This window comes from Zalophus californianus, chromosome 10, assembly GCF_009762305.2.
Source record: "Zalophus californianus isolate mZalCal1 chromosome 10, mZalCal1.pri.v2, whole genome shotgun sequence".
Taxonomy (NCBI): Eukaryota; Metazoa; Chordata; class Mammalia; order Carnivora; family Otariidae; genus Zalophus; species Zalophus californianus.
Genome location: NC_045604.1, coordinates 82,541,073 through 82,556,395, shown reverse-complemented (window position 1 = coordinate 82,556,395; position 15,323 = coordinate 82,541,073). Strand labels below are relative to the sequence as shown.

General features: G+C 41.4%; 1 long non-coding RNA gene across 1 annotated transcript in view; it reads right to left on the bottom strand.

Annotated features, from left to right (window-relative positions):
• The window catches only part of LOC113933166, a 544,895-nt gene that overhangs the window by 267,083 nt on the left and 262,489 nt on the right, over positions 1-15,323 (bottom strand). Inside the window, exons 3-4 of the long non-coding RNA XR_003523258.1 lie at positions 14,487-14,523; positions 14,112-14,181 (exon numbers count right to left, since the gene is read on the bottom strand). This is a non-coding gene — a long non-coding RNA (uncharacterized LOC113933166). The remainder of the gene's footprint in view (positions 1-14,111; positions 14,182-14,486; positions 14,524-15,323) is intronic.

Below are 15,323 nucleotides of genomic sequence, written 5' to 3'. Positions count from 1 at the left end.
AATTTCTTTAAATAACCAGTTCCACGAGGGAGGCCTTTTACCTGTACACCTTTTTACATCACATGAACTCCAATCTTAAATTCTAGAGAGAGAGCTACCCTCAGCTTATGATTTCACGTTCACCAGGAACTGCAGAGGTTTTCAGCTCTGAGTACTAAAAACTGTCCCTCTGGTTAAAATATTTTAGCTGATAGAAAATAGGAAACTACTTTGGTAAAGGAGGCTCTTTCATTTCCCAGCTGTAGATTTATTTAGAAAGAGGGGATTAGGGAGGTCAGAGAGTGATCCCCTGACTAAATGGGCTTGATTTATTACTTGCCACCTTTATAAGTAAAGGCACAGAGCAGTGCTTAACAGCCTAGACTTGGAATCTCTCAAACATGGACCAAAACCTTTCCTCTACAGCTCACTAGAATGTGCCCATGGGCAAGTTACTGACCCACTCTGAGCTTCAGACTCTTCTTCTGTATAATGGGATTAATAATAAAACCTACTCATAGGCTTTTGGAGGACTGAATGGGATGACACAAAATGCACTTAGATCCTGGTGCCTAATAAGCACTCAATAAACATTATGTTATTACTGTTATTTCATAACCTCAGCAGAAAACAGTGAATATCAGTGATATCCCTGTCTCGCTCTAAGAAGTCATGTTCACAATCGATTCCCAAAGCCCAGGTGGCCCAGGTGAGGAGCTTTGCCAGATGTGACCCAGACTGAAAAAGCTGGCATTACCTGCTCCTGATGCTGTCCTTGAAAAAAAATGGCTGTGTCAGAACATCACTGTGTCACAACCCTCTTAATATCATGGATTTCAACTCCATAAACAAGTACTGGTTATTGGCATCTACATTTTTTTTAAATTCTGGTTGCTATTTTTTCTTTCTCCTTCCCTTTTCTTATTCCTGAGTTTTACAAGTGTCGGGAGATACCACCATTAAACTTTCTAGATCTTTGTTGTTATCCCACTGGAATACTCAAAAACCTCTCTTCTGAAATTTGGCCAGAAATGAGAACCAATCATGAGTTAATTCCACCAGGCATCCACCAAGAATGATGACTCTCAAGCTAAAGGCGTTTTTCACCCATCACAGTGGAGTGAATGATGTGGACATTAGTGCCCCTACTTACAGTCATTGATGAATCTGCTCTTAGCGGCTGGAGCACCCAGTGTGGCGGCAGCAATGTGAGAGAAAGGGTCATAAGGGGGGATGAATGAGCTCATTGTGCCTGTGTATTTTGGAGGCCAAGACTACTGCCAGATGGCTCAAGAAATGGGATGCAAGAAAAATGACTTTTATCACCTAAAAAGAGTGAAGGTGAAGGTCAGCTAACACTGCCTTAATCCTAGATCTTCCAATCATGGCATTTGTTGATTCCATTACCCTAGCTAAGGAAAAATGCCTCCTTTACAGGTGTGTTCTGCTGGAGACAGACATTATTGAAGCAATTTGTTAGAGGTGGATCATGTACATATTAAAGCAAGATAATCATACTGGAGAAGGTGTCCTGAAGTCCTAACTCAGCTGAAAAGGACATGGGACATAACTCCATCCTCTAGAGCTGGGTAAGAATGGCCACACATAGTGACCTAGCCGCACAGCATACTTTAATGGGATTTTCCCCAAAATACATGTGGTAATGGGATTAAGTCAACTTAAAAAGTAGACACTCGTGGAATCCTGCTTTAAAAGAGGAAAGCACATCAATCAGATCACAAGCCTCTTTTAGCAGAGAAAAATTTCAGTCTGCCCCTTAAGTTTCTTTATTCAAACAATCAATATTTATCCAAGACCCACTCTGCAAGGGAATGAGAATTTACACCACAGATAGTAAGAAAGACAGAATGTCTATCTTTGTGAGGTTTCTGTGCTGGTGGGAGAAACCAAACAAGCAATCATGCAACTAGATACTCAATTTCAAAGGAGAACTACAGGGCACTTTGCATATGAATATTAAGGAACTCTTCCTCATTGGGTGATCAGACAACGTTTTCTTGAGGAGGGAGCATTTGAGCTCATCACTAATGGATGAGAACTAGTTAAGAAGTAGGGTGGCCAACTGGAAAGGTGTTCTAGGCAAAGAATATGGCATATGCCAAAGCTCCAAAGGAGGACCAACAAGGAAAGATGGTCTGATTGTAGCTCGGAGAGTCGCAGGGGAGAGGCACGTCAAGGTTCTAAAAAGGTTGCTACAGCCGTTTGCATGTGCTGCGCTCCTTGCTTGGAATACACTGGAACGCTGTGTACGTGCAGGGCCATGTTTAGAATTTGGATCTACTCTCAGAGCAAGGGGGAGCCGTTGAACAATCTTAGGAGGCGTGACAGTAGCTAAGCATTTCTGAAAGGTAATTCCGGCTTCCATGTGAAGAATGAGCTGGACAGCACAAGACAGAGTGTAGTCAAGAGGTATTTCAGACAAAAATCCAACAATACTTGGAAATTAACTGGATATAGAACTGACGGATGAATCTCCATGATATATGGCTAGTAGAAAAACTTCATTTTGGAAAGAAACTTTAACACTGAGGAAATTTCCAATAATTGGCTCCACAACTCCCCACTCTGAGCCTCATTTAGTGAGATAATTAAAATCAGCATAATACACACTGAATGAAATACTATCAGACATGGTTGTTGTAATCCTGGAAAAATAAATGTGGACATGCATAGTGTGCTTAAAGTGTTCTCAAGTTTTTTCAAGGTTTCAACCGCCAGAAGTGGGGAGTGTGGCTTCTCCCCATGGTAGACCCAGAGGCTGGGAGCCAATGCACTAGAGCGCCTAGAAGTGTGTTCTAATGTTGAACACTGTAGCCAAAAGGCAACGTCATGGATCTGTGCAGTCAGCTATGTGTGAGCTGAAAGTCTCAATTCGTCCCTCGTTTTGGGTGGTTCTGACTTTGAAGTAGTTACTTTACCCCTCCAAGTTTCTCTTTCCTTATCCAAGAGATGAACTTGAAAGAGGCACTCTGTGTGTAAGGCACTCACAGTACTTAGCTAGACAATTATTAGTCGCTTTATTAGTCCCTTTTCTCTAAAAGTAATTATAAAGACCTAGCTAATCATATTTGTAATAAAATAATAGTAATAGCTAACAGTTACTGGATGCCTCAATGTGCCAGCAACTATTCAAAACACTTATATTTATCTTTATTAATTCACTGAGTCTTATAACAACTCTGTGAAATAGGTGCTATCAGCATACTCACTCTATAGACATGAAAACAGAGGCCACAGACTCAGGGCCACCCAAGGGAGTGGCACCAGCAGGATTCAAAGCCAGCCCGTCTGAGTGGGTATTTAAAAAAGTTTTCATATGACATGTGAGACAACGGGGAGAAACGGAGGTTGAAATTTATGTTAATCACATTCTGTGATTCTATACTCTCAATAAATTCAGATAGAAAAGCCCAAGCTGACTGTACAGAGGCACAGTGCTCTGAAAAATTTAACACTGTGCCATGCTTATGAAGAATGAAACCCGCTGGATGTCTATTTCACAGCATTCCAAATGTTCCCCCGCCCTTTGCCTGATGACAAAGAAACAACAACTTCAATTTATATGCCAACTCATCACGCCCCAGCATTCCAAGGTACTTTGCTGGGGATGAAGTGCAGTGGTCTAATGGCACAGTATGTCATGCTGGGTTAATGACAGAGAGTAGCCACGCCAGCAAAGTCCCCAGCTGGGGTACTCGGTCAGGGATCTGGGCATGCAGGCCAAGCCTGTAGTGGGAAGGGCCGGATGTGTGAACCAAGCTCCTCATCTGCTCTTCTCTGGTGAGGGGCAAAGAAATCCTGCAGACCTGAAAGCTTTCAAGTTCTGCTGGAAACCAACTATCTAATGCAAAATGCTTTAATCACAGCCACTGCAATGGCAACAACTGGATTGCATAAGGTGGCACTTTGAGAGCTGAGCTTTTGATTCAGTCTTTTGGTACAGAGGTCAGTGAATATTGATGTGCAATAATGCTGTGTGCTGTTTTTAACACCTGCTTTTCCCAGGGAACTCCGCGAGGGTAAGAGCCAGTCAGCCTGAATCACTGCTACATCATAGCACTTACCATGATGTCTGGAAAAATAATAACAATAACGGAGAGGACGAGGAGGAAGTAACAGTTTACACATACTGCATATTTAACCACCACAGTCTCAGTACTTTCCATGAATTATTTAATGCTAACAATAATCCTATGAGATAGGTTTTCTTGCTGTCCTATTTTACACATAAAGAAACTGAGGCAGAGTGCATTGTGGCAACTGGCTCAGCTACCAAGTGGTAGAGACAGGATTCAAACCCAGGCCCCAACTTCAGAGTCTATGCTTCTAGCATATACCTGGATGCGTCTGGTAAAGAGCAGACATCAGTCACTCTTGCACAAGGAGTAAGCGTCCCAGCGGTTCTGACAGTACTATGGGATGCGGGTGGGGAGGATGTAAGTGGGCCTTCTCAAGAAGGCATATTCGAATCTCCGGGGCATTGTTTCAGACTATGCACCCCTTTCTCAGCCACTTCCCACCCCCCACTTCTAGATGAAAATCTTTGCCACGGTCAATCACTTTGCGTGGCAGGAAGTGTGTTTTCTCCCTGGAGCGCACTGGTGAAAAAAAGAGACTTCAGAAACGACTGCTCTAGACCAGTGGTTCTCAAACCCAGCTGCACTTTACACTAAACCAGGGAGCTTTTTTGTTCCATCAAAATCATTTCCTTTATTTACTGTTCTTCTTTTGCACAGCACATCCATTCTACCATGATATGATCGTCCAATGACTGATTCTGTTTGATAGAATTCTGGTTTGGGAATAGAAATTATGATATATTTAAACATTCAGTGTATAACATATATTTTGACTTTTTTTTAATTTCTAAGAGACTGGAAAAGCTAAATAAGGCAAGTAACAAAATTTTAGAGTATGAGAACGAACAGGAAATCAGAAATCTTTTGATCTCTTGGTTTGTAACTAAAGACAAACCAGGGAGCTTTTAAAAATACTGATGCCATACCCAACCATAGGTTGAGTAAGTGAAAAATGTTGGGAATGGGGCACAGGATTCGGTATTTCGTTTTTTTGTTTTTGTTTTTTTTTTTTGTCATTTCTCTGACTTCCTGGGTTTTTTTATTCTTATCTTAATCACCATACATTGCATCATTAGTTCTTGATGTAGTGTTCCATGATTCAGTGTTTGTGTATAACACCCAGTGCTCCACGCAGAATGTGCCCTCTTTAATACCCATCACCAGGCTAACCCATCCCCCCACCCTCCTCCCCTCTAGAACGCACCGTTTGTTTTTCAGAGTCCATCGTCTCTCATAGTTCCTCTCCCCCTCCGACTTACTCGCCTTCATTCTTCCCCTCCTGCTATCTTCTTCTTTCTTTTTTCTTAACATATGTTGCATTATTTGTTTCAAAAGTACAGATCTGTGATTCAACAGTCTTGCACAATTCACAGCGCTCACCATAGCACATACCCTACCCAATGTCTATCACCCAGCCACCCGATCCGTCCCACCCCCCATCACTCAGCAACACTCAGTTTGTTTCCTGAGATTAAGAATTCCTCATATCAGTGAGGTCATATGGTATATGTCTTTCTCTGATTTACTTATTTCACTCAGCATAACACCGTCCAGTTCCATCCCCGACGTTGCAAATGGCAAGATCTCATTCATTAGATGGCTGCATAATATTCCGTTGTGTATATATACCACCTCTTCTTTATCCATTCATCTGTCGATGGACATCCTGGCTCTATCCACAGTTTGGCTATTGTGGATATTGCTGCTATAAACATCGGGGTGCACGTACCCCTTTGGATCCCTACATTTGCATCTTTGGTGTAAATACCCAGTAGTGCAATTGCTGGATCGTATGGTAGCTCTATTTTCAACTGTTTGAGGAACCTCCATACTGTTTTCCAGAGGGGTTACACCAGCTTGCATTCACACCAACAGTGTAGGAGGGTTCCCCTTTCTCCACATCCCCGCCAACATCTGTCGTTTCCTGACTTCTTCATTGTAGCCATTCTGACTGGTGTGAGGTGGTATGTCATAGAGGTTTTGATTTAGAGTTCCCTGATGCCGAGCGATGTTGAGCACTTTTTCATGAGTCTGTTGGCCATTTGGATGTCTTCTTTAGAAAAATGTCTGTTCATGTCTTCTGCCCATTTGTGATTGGATTATTTGTTCTTTGGGTGTTGAGTTTGATAAGTTCTTTATACATTTTGGATACTAGCCCTTTATCTGATAAGGCACTTGCAAATATTTTCTCCCATTCTGTCGGTTGTCTTTTGGTTTTGTGGACTGTTTCCTTTTTTTTTTTCCTAGTTCTTTTTTTTTTTAATTTTTTTATTGTTATGTTAATCACCATATATTACATCATTAATTTTTGATGCAGTGTTCCATGATTCATTATTTGTTCATAACACCCAGTGCTCCACGCAGAACGTGCCCTCCTCAATACCCATCACCAGGCTAACCCATCCCCCTACCCCCCTCCCCTCTAGAACCCTCAGTTTGTTTTTCAGAGTCCATCATCTCTCATGGTTCGTCTCCCCCTCTGACATACTCCCCTTTTATTCCTCTCCTGTTATCTTCTTCTTTTTCTTTTTTCTTAAAATATGTTGCGTTATTTGTTTCAAAAGTACAGATCTGTGATTCAACAGTCTTGCACAATTCACAGCGCTCACCGTAGCACATACCCTCCCCAATGTCTATCACCCAGCCACCCCATCCCTCCCACTCCAGTAACACTCAGTTTGTTTCCTGAGATTAAGAATTCCTCATATCAGTGAGGTCATGTGATACATGTCTTTCTCTGATTGACTTATTTCACTCAGCATAACACCCTCCAGTTCCATCCACGTTGTTGCAAATGGCAAGATCTCATTCCTTTTGATGGCTGCATAATATTCCATTGTGTATATATACCACCCCTTCTTTATCCATTCATCTGTCGATGGGCATCTTGGCTCTTTCCACAGTTTGGCTATGGTGGACATTGCTGCTAAAAACATTGGGGTACACGTACCCCTTCGGGTCCCTACATTTGTATCTTTGTGGTAAATACCCAGTAGTGCAATTGCTGGATCGAACGGTAGCTCTAATTTCAACTGTTTGAGGAACCTCCATACTGTTTTCCAGAGGGGTTGCACCAGCTTGCATTCCCACCAACAGTGTAGGAGGGTTCCCCTTTCTCCACATCCCCGCCAACATCTGTCGTTCCCTGACTTGTTAATTTTAGCCATTCTGACGGGTGTGAGGTGGTATCTCATTGAGGTTTTGATTTGGATTTCCCTGATGCCGAGCGATGTTGAGCACTTTTTCATATGCCTGTTGGCCATTTGGATGTCTTCTTTGGAGAAATGTCTGTTCATGTCTTCTGCCCATGTCTTGATTGGATTATTTGTTCTTTGGGTGTTGAGTTTGATAAGTTCTTTATACATTTTGGATACTAGCCCTTTATCTGATATGTCATTTGCAAATATTTTCTCCCATTCTGTCGGTTGTCTTTTGGTTTTGTGGACTGTTTCTTTTGCTGTGCAAAAGCTTTTTATCTTGATGAAATCCCAATAGTTCATTTTTGCCCTCGCTTCCCTTGCCTTTGGAGATGTTTCTAGGAAGAAGTTGCTGCGACTGAGGTCGAAGAGGTTGCTGCCTGTGTTCTCCTTTACGATTTTGATGGACTCCTGTCTCACGTTTAGGTCTTTCAACCATTTGGAGTCTATTTTTGTGTGTGGTGTAAGGAAATGGTCCAGTTTCATTCTTCTCCATGTGGCTGTCCAATTTTCCGAACACCATCTGTTGAACAGACTATTTTCCATTGGACATTCTTTCCTGCTTTGTGAAAGACCAGTTGACCATAGAGTTGAGGGTCCATTTCTGGACTCTCGATTCTGTTCCATTGATCTATGTGTCTGTTTTTGTGCCAGTACCATACTGTCTTGATGATGACAGCTTTGTAATAGAGCTGGAAGTCCAGAGTTCTGATGCCGCCAGCTTTGCTTTTCATTTTCAACATTCCTCTGGCTCTTCGGGGTCTCTTCTGGTTGCATACAAATTTTAGGATTATTTGTTCCATTTCTTTGAAAAAAGTGGATGGTATTTTGATGGGGATTGCATTGAATGTGTAGATTGCTCTAGGTAGCATTGACATCTTCACAATGTTTGTTCTTCCAAACTATGAGTATGGAACGTTTTTCCATTTCTTTTGTCTTCTTCAATTTCTTTCATGAGTATTTTATAGTTTTCTGAGAACAGATCCTTTCCCTCTTTGGTTAAATTTATTCCTAGGTATCTGACGGTTTTGGGTGCAATTGTGAATGGGATCGACTCCTTGATTTGTCTCTCTTCTCTCTTGTTGTGGGTGTATAGGAATGCCACTGATTTCTGTGCATTGATTTTATAGCTTGCTACTTTACTGAATTCCTGTATGAGTTGTAGCAGTTTTGGGGTGGAGTCTTTTGGGTTTTCCACATAGAGTATCACATCATCTGCAAAGAGTGAGAGTTTCACTTCCTCCTTGCCGATTTGGATGCCTTTGATTTCTTTTTGTTGTCTGATTGCTGTGGCTAGGACTTCTAACACTATGTTGAATAGCAGTGGTGAGAGTGGACATCCCTGTCGTGTTTCTGACCTTAGGGGGAAAGCTCTCAGCTTTTCCCCATTGAGAATGATATTCGCTGTAGGTTTTTCATAGATGGCTTTTATGATATTGAGGTATGTACCCTCTATCCCTATACTCTGAAGAGTTTTGATCAAGAAAGGATGCTGTACTTTGTCAAATGCTTTTTCTGCAACTATTGAGGGGATTATATGATTCTTGTTCTTTCTTTGTTAATGTATTGTATCACGTTGAATGATTTGTGGATGTTCAACCAGCCTTGCATCCCAGGGATAAATCCCACTTGGTCATGGTGAATAATCCTTTTAATGTCCTGTTGGATCCTATTGGCTAGTATTTTGGTGAGAATTTTTGCATCCATGTTCATCAAGGATATTGGTCTATAATTCTCCTTTTTGATGGGGTCTTTGTCTGGTTTTGGGATCAAGGTAATGGTGGCCTCATAAAATGAGTTTGGAAGTTTCCCTTCCATTTATATTTTTTGGAACAGTTTCAGGAGAATAGGTATTAATTCTTCTTTAAATGTCTGATAGAATTCCCCTGGGAAGCCATCTGGCCCTGGGCTTTTGTTTGTTGGGAGATTTTTGATGACTGCTTCAATTTCCTTAGGGGTTATAGGTCTGTTTAGGTTTTCTATTTCTTCCTGGTTCAATTTTGGTAGTTGACACATCTCTAGGAATGCACCCATTTCTTCCAGGTTATCTAATTTGCTGGCAAAAAGTTGCTCATAATATGTTCTTATAATTGTTTGTATTTCTTTGGTGTTGGTTGTGATCTCTCCTCTTTCATTCATGATTTTGTTGATTTGGGTCATTTCTCTTTTCTTTTTGATAGTCTGGCCAGGGGTTTATCAATCTTGTTAATTCTTTCAAAGAACCAGCTCCTAGTTTCGTTGATCTGTTCTACTGTTCTTTTGGTTTCTAGTTCATTGTTTTCTGCTCTGATCTTTATGATTTCTCTTCTCCTGCTCGGTTTAGGCTTTATTTGCTGTTCTTTCTCCAGCTCCTTTAGGTGTAGGGTTAGGTTGTGTATTTGAGACCTTTCTTGTTTCTTGAGAAAGGCTTATATTGCTATATACTTTCCTCTCAGGACTGCCTTTGCTGTATCCCAAAGATTTTGAACAGTTGTGTTTTCATTTTCATTGGTTTCCATGAATTTTTTTAATTCTTCTTTAATTTCCTCGTTGATCCATTCATTCTTTAGTAGGATGCTCTTTAGCCTCCATGTATTTGAGTTCTTTCTGACTTTCCTCTCATGATTGAGTTCTAGTTTCAAAGCACTGTGGTCTGAAAAGATGCAGGGAATAATCCCAATCTTTTGGTACCGGTTGAGACCTGATTTGTGACCTAGGATGTGATCAATGCTGGAGAATGTTCCATGGGGACTAGAGAAGAATGTGTATTCTGTTGCTTTGGGATGGAATGTTCTGAATATGTCTGTGAAGTCCATTTGGTCCAGTGTGTCATTTTAAGTCTTTATTTCCTTGTTGATCTTTTGCTTAGATGATCTGTCCATTTCAGTCAGGGGGGTGTTAAAGTCCCCCACTATTATCGTATTGCTGTCAATGTGTTTCTTTGCTTTTGTTATTAATTGCCTTACATAATTGGCTGCTCCCATGTTAGGGGCATAGATATTTACAATTGTTAGATCTACCTGTTGCATAGACACTTTAAATAGATAGAGTGTCCTTCTTCATCTCTTATTACAGTCTTTGTTTTAAAATCTAATTTGTCTGATATAAGGATTGCCACCCCAGCTTTCTTTTGGTGTCCATTAGCATGGTAAATTGTTTTCCACCCACTCACTTTCAATCTGGGCGTGTCTTTGGGTCTAAAATGAGTCTCTTGCAGACAGCATATCGATGGGTCTTGTTTTTTAATCCAATCTGATAGCCTGTGTCTTTTGATTGGGGCATTTAGCCCATTTACATTCAGGGTAACTATTGAAAGATATGAATTTAGTGCCATTGTATTTCCTGTAAGGTGACTGTGACCGTATATTGTCTCTGTTCCTTTCTGATCTATGCTGCTTTTAGGCTCTCTCTTTGCTTAGAGGACCCCTTTCAATATTTCTTGGAGGGCTGGTTTCGTGTTTGCAAATTTCTTTAGTTTTTGTTTGTCCTGGAAGCTTTTTATCTCTCCTTCTATTTTCAATGACATCCTAGCTGGGAATAGTATTCTTGGCTGCATATTTTTGTTTAGTGCTCTGAAGCTATCATGCCAGTCCTTTCTGGCCTGCCAGGTCTCTGTGGATAGGTCTGTTGCCAATCTAATGTTTCTACCATTGTAGGTTATATATCTCTTCTCCCGAGGTGCTTTCAGGATTTTCTCTTTGTCTCTGAGACTCGTAAGTTTTACTTTTAGATGTCAGGGTGTTGACCTATTTTATTGATTTTGAGAGGGGTTCTCTGTGCCTCCTGGATTTTGAAGCCTGTTTCCTTCCTCACATTACGGAAGTTCTCTGCTATAATTTGCTCCAATATACCTTCTGCCCCTCTCTCTCTTTCTTCTTCTGGGATCCCAATTATTCTGATGTTGTTTCGTCTTATCGTATCGCTTATCTCTCGAATTCTGTCCTCGTGATCCTGTAGTTGTTTCTCTCTCTTTTTCTCAGCCTCTTTATTTTCCATCATTTGTTCTTCTATATCGCTGATTCTCTCTTCTGCCTCATTTATCCTAGCAGTTAGTGCCCCCATTTTTTATTGCACCTCATGAACAGCCTTTTTGATTTCGACTTGGTTAGATTTTAGTTCTTTTTTTCTCCAGAAAGGGTTTAATAACTTCCATGCTTTTTTCAAGCCCAGCTAGTATCTTTAAAGTCATGATTCTGAACTCTAGGTGTGACATCGTACTAATGTCCGTATTGAGCAGATCCCTGGCTGACGGTACTATCTCTTGTTCTTTTTGCTGAGGCGATGTTTTTCGTCTTGTCATTTTGTCCAGAGGAGAAAAGATGAATGAGAGAACAAAATGCTAACAGGTTAACAATATCCCCAGCAAATATACTCTATACGAGTCAGAAAAGACCTGAAACCAGGGGAAAAGAAAGGGAAAGAAAGAAAAAAGAAAGAGAAAGGAAAGAAAAAAAAACAAAACAAAAAGAAAAACATAAAAACAAAAACAGAACAATACAAAAAAAACAGAATATGATTAAATATGATCAGGCTAGTGCATAGATCAGTGCCACACAGTAGATTTTGGGCATATTTTGGTCTGTTAGAAAAAAGTGCCCCTAAAATTTTAAAGGAAGAAAGACTTATATATGTACAAAATAAGGGCTGATACAATGAAGTGATGGAAGATGACTGTAAAGATGAAAATTATAAAAGATTTTATAAAAGGAATTGATAAGATAAGAAGTTGTTTGAAAAAAGAAAGAAGATTTTTAAAAAAAAAGAAAAAAAAGGGAGAGAATGTGATCAGGCAGGAGACTAGAACAATGCCATACACTAGTGATTTAGGGTATATTTTGATCTGTTAGAAGAAACTGTATCTCAAAATTTTAAAGAGAGAACAACTTATATATATATATATACATATATGCCATAAATAAGGGTAACTACTCTGAAGGGATAAAATATGACTCTGAAAATGAAAAATAAAAAATGTTCTTTTAAAAAAAGGGATTGATAAGATGTTGGTTGAAAAATGGAAAAAGAAAAATTAAAAAAAAACATTTAAATAAATTAACTTTGAAAAACTAATGAATCATGGTAAAAAAAAAGCCATGAATTCTATGTGCAGTATTCCCCTAGCGCTGGAGTTCTCCCATTCTCCTTGATCGGTAAACTTGGTCTTGGCTTGCTGGCTGTTCCTGCTGATCTTCTGGGGGAGGGGCCTGTTGCCGTGGTTCCCAAATGTCTTTGCGGGAGGCGGAACTGCCCCGCCCTTGTTGGTCCGGGCTAAGCAAGCTGCTTGGGTTTTCTCTCAGGAGCTTTTGTTCCCTGCAAGCTCTGGTACAGCTTTGGAGGACCAGGGTGAAAATGGTGGCCTCCCAATCTCTACTCGGAGGAGCTGAGAACTCGGTGCTCCGCTCCTCAGTGCGCCCCCAGAGAAAAGCAGTCACTTCCGTGTCCCCGGTCTCCGGCTGCACTGCGTGCTCACCCAGCCCGTGACCGAACGTTTCTATCTCTCGCACCCGACCCCGTGTGGAGTCTCCAAACCCAGCAGATCCCTGCGCTGCGCTCCCGCAGCGCTCCGGGGGGAGGAAGGGGAGTCTCCCTGGCTCTGCTGCTTGTTGGGTCCCTGCTGGAGGAGCAGTGGCCCGGCTGGGCCGCAGATCACAGTTTATGGCAACCCCAAGCTGAGAGCCCGCGCCTCGGCTCCGTCTCTGCAGCTGGCTTCCCTGCTCCGATACCTGGGAGCTCTGCCGCACTCAGGCACCCCTGGTCTTTCTGTGACCCGGAGGGTCCTGAGACTGCACTGTCCTGCAAGGGTTCCACCCCCAGCTTAGCCATTGGAGTGACGTCCCTCAGTGGAGCCGACTTCTAAAAGTTCCGATTTTGTGCTCCGCGGCTCTATCACTTGCCAGAAGCGGCCGACGGAGGCCCCCTCCCCTTCCGTGTATCCTCCCGAATATCGCCTCGGATTCACTTCTCCACACGTCCTACCTTCCAGTAAGTGGTCGCTTCTCTGTTCAGAGAGTTGTTGCTACCCTCTTCTTCGGTCTCCTGTTGAGTTCGTAGGCGTTCAGAATGGTTTGATCCCTATTCAGCTGAATTCCTGAGACCAGACAAAATTCAGGTCTCCTACTCCTCCGCCATCTTGCTCTGCTGCCCTCCCCCCTTTGGTGTTTCTTAAGAGCTACCCAGGTAGATCCAATATTAGGGTCAAGATTGGGAGGCACTGGTCCACTCTCCTCATCTAAAAGCAACCAAGGGATTCTCCAGGCCTACTTCATTCCCCTTCCTTAGGTTATAGCTTAAGGGTTCAGTTCCCTGAACAGATATCATGGGTGTCAGATATTTTAAAATTTACCCCAACAAACATTTCATGAGCACTTCCTATGTGGAAAAGACAAAGAAGCACAAAGCACAACTTTCTTCTTTTATGGCCATAACGCTCAATGATGAGATCACACGAGCTTACGTATATAAAACAGTTATACTATGTAAGAAATACCATGGAGATGGAAAAGAGCCGGAGGACTGACAGGAGAAGAGGCCCTAATGGAAAGCGGAAGTGACCCCTCTCTGGACAGCTAAGAAAAATGCCATAGAAGCAACAGAACAAATGGATGAGGAATAGCGGAGGAAGCGAAGATGCACCTTTCTTCTTTTTTTAACTTAAAATTTATTTTGAGACAACTGTAGATTCACTTGCAGTTTTAAGAAACAATGCAGAGAAATCCCATCTGCTCTCCACTCAGTCTTCCTCAATGATGACATCTTTCATGGTTAGAGTACACATCACATTTATTTTTGACAGAAGGCTCTGAGTTAGATAAGCAGATTTTTTTTTTAAGTTTAAAAACTTAGATAATTTACTTACGAGCACAGATCAACAGTTTACTCCAAACTCGTGGAGGAAGTAGAGACCTTGCTTGACCTTGGAAGGGACACTGAGGAGGAAGAGGAACATGAGATAATTACGGTTAGGCTGGGTACATGTATGTAGAGCATCTGGATCAGATCATTAGACCCTTGACTGACAGTCTGCTAAGGAGGTGGGTAGGTACTTTCCCAGAAGAAGTCTTAATCTCATTAAAGTTTAATGTAAAAATGCTTAAGCATTTTATCACAAATCTTAATTTCCTTCTTAGTAGGAGGCCGTGAATTACATGAAAAAATTTCTGTCTCAAACAAGGTTTGGGACCAGTTTTCTTTATCATAAGCCAAGGAATTCAATGCGGTGTTGAGAACCCACCTTGAGATTTAGAAGGACGTGAACACAATGCCTCCAGCTGCGTCCAGGGGGAACAGGACCAAGAAGATACCCATAAGTGATAAACCAGCAACATGGGAACTTGAGCTTCTGGTGTGACATAAATGACTTGATGTTTGTTATATATTACGTCTATATTAGGCTTTGATTCCTCTATAATGCAAGCTACAGAAGGGCAGGGATTTCTGTCTATTATTTACACTGATTTTTCCATTGGAAAACAGATTTTTTCTGTGGAGAAAGTGTAAACAACAGACATTATCAAGCATCTAATAGGCATGCAATAAAGAGCGACTGAATAAATTAACTCCTAAACAGTTAGACATCAGTAATACCGCTAGCTCTATATTTGAGTCATGTTGAAGGTGGGGATTTTTAAATCATAACTGCATTTCATGAATTAATATTTGGGGAGCACATGTATGAGTGTACTGATATATGTCAATGTCACAACTATGAAAAAATTTCAGCCTCATCTTGGACAAGGACCTCACATGGACATAGTGTTGGGGATCCAGGAATCACTCAAGAAAGCTTTTATTGTAATTATAATGATGAAGAACAAGTCAGTGGTTGCTGGGGATTGAGGTGGGGCTGTGATTACAAAGAGATAGCATGAGAAAGTGTTTTGGGTTATTCTGTATTCTGATGATGATGGTGGTTATACAACTCTTTACATATATTAAAATTCATAGAATGCTGGGGGGAGCTGGGTGGCTCAGTCAGTTAAGTGCCCGACTCTTGGTTTCGGCTCAGGTCATGATTTTAGGGTTGTGAAACTAAGTCCTGTGTTCAGGCTCCATGCTCAGCGCAGAATCT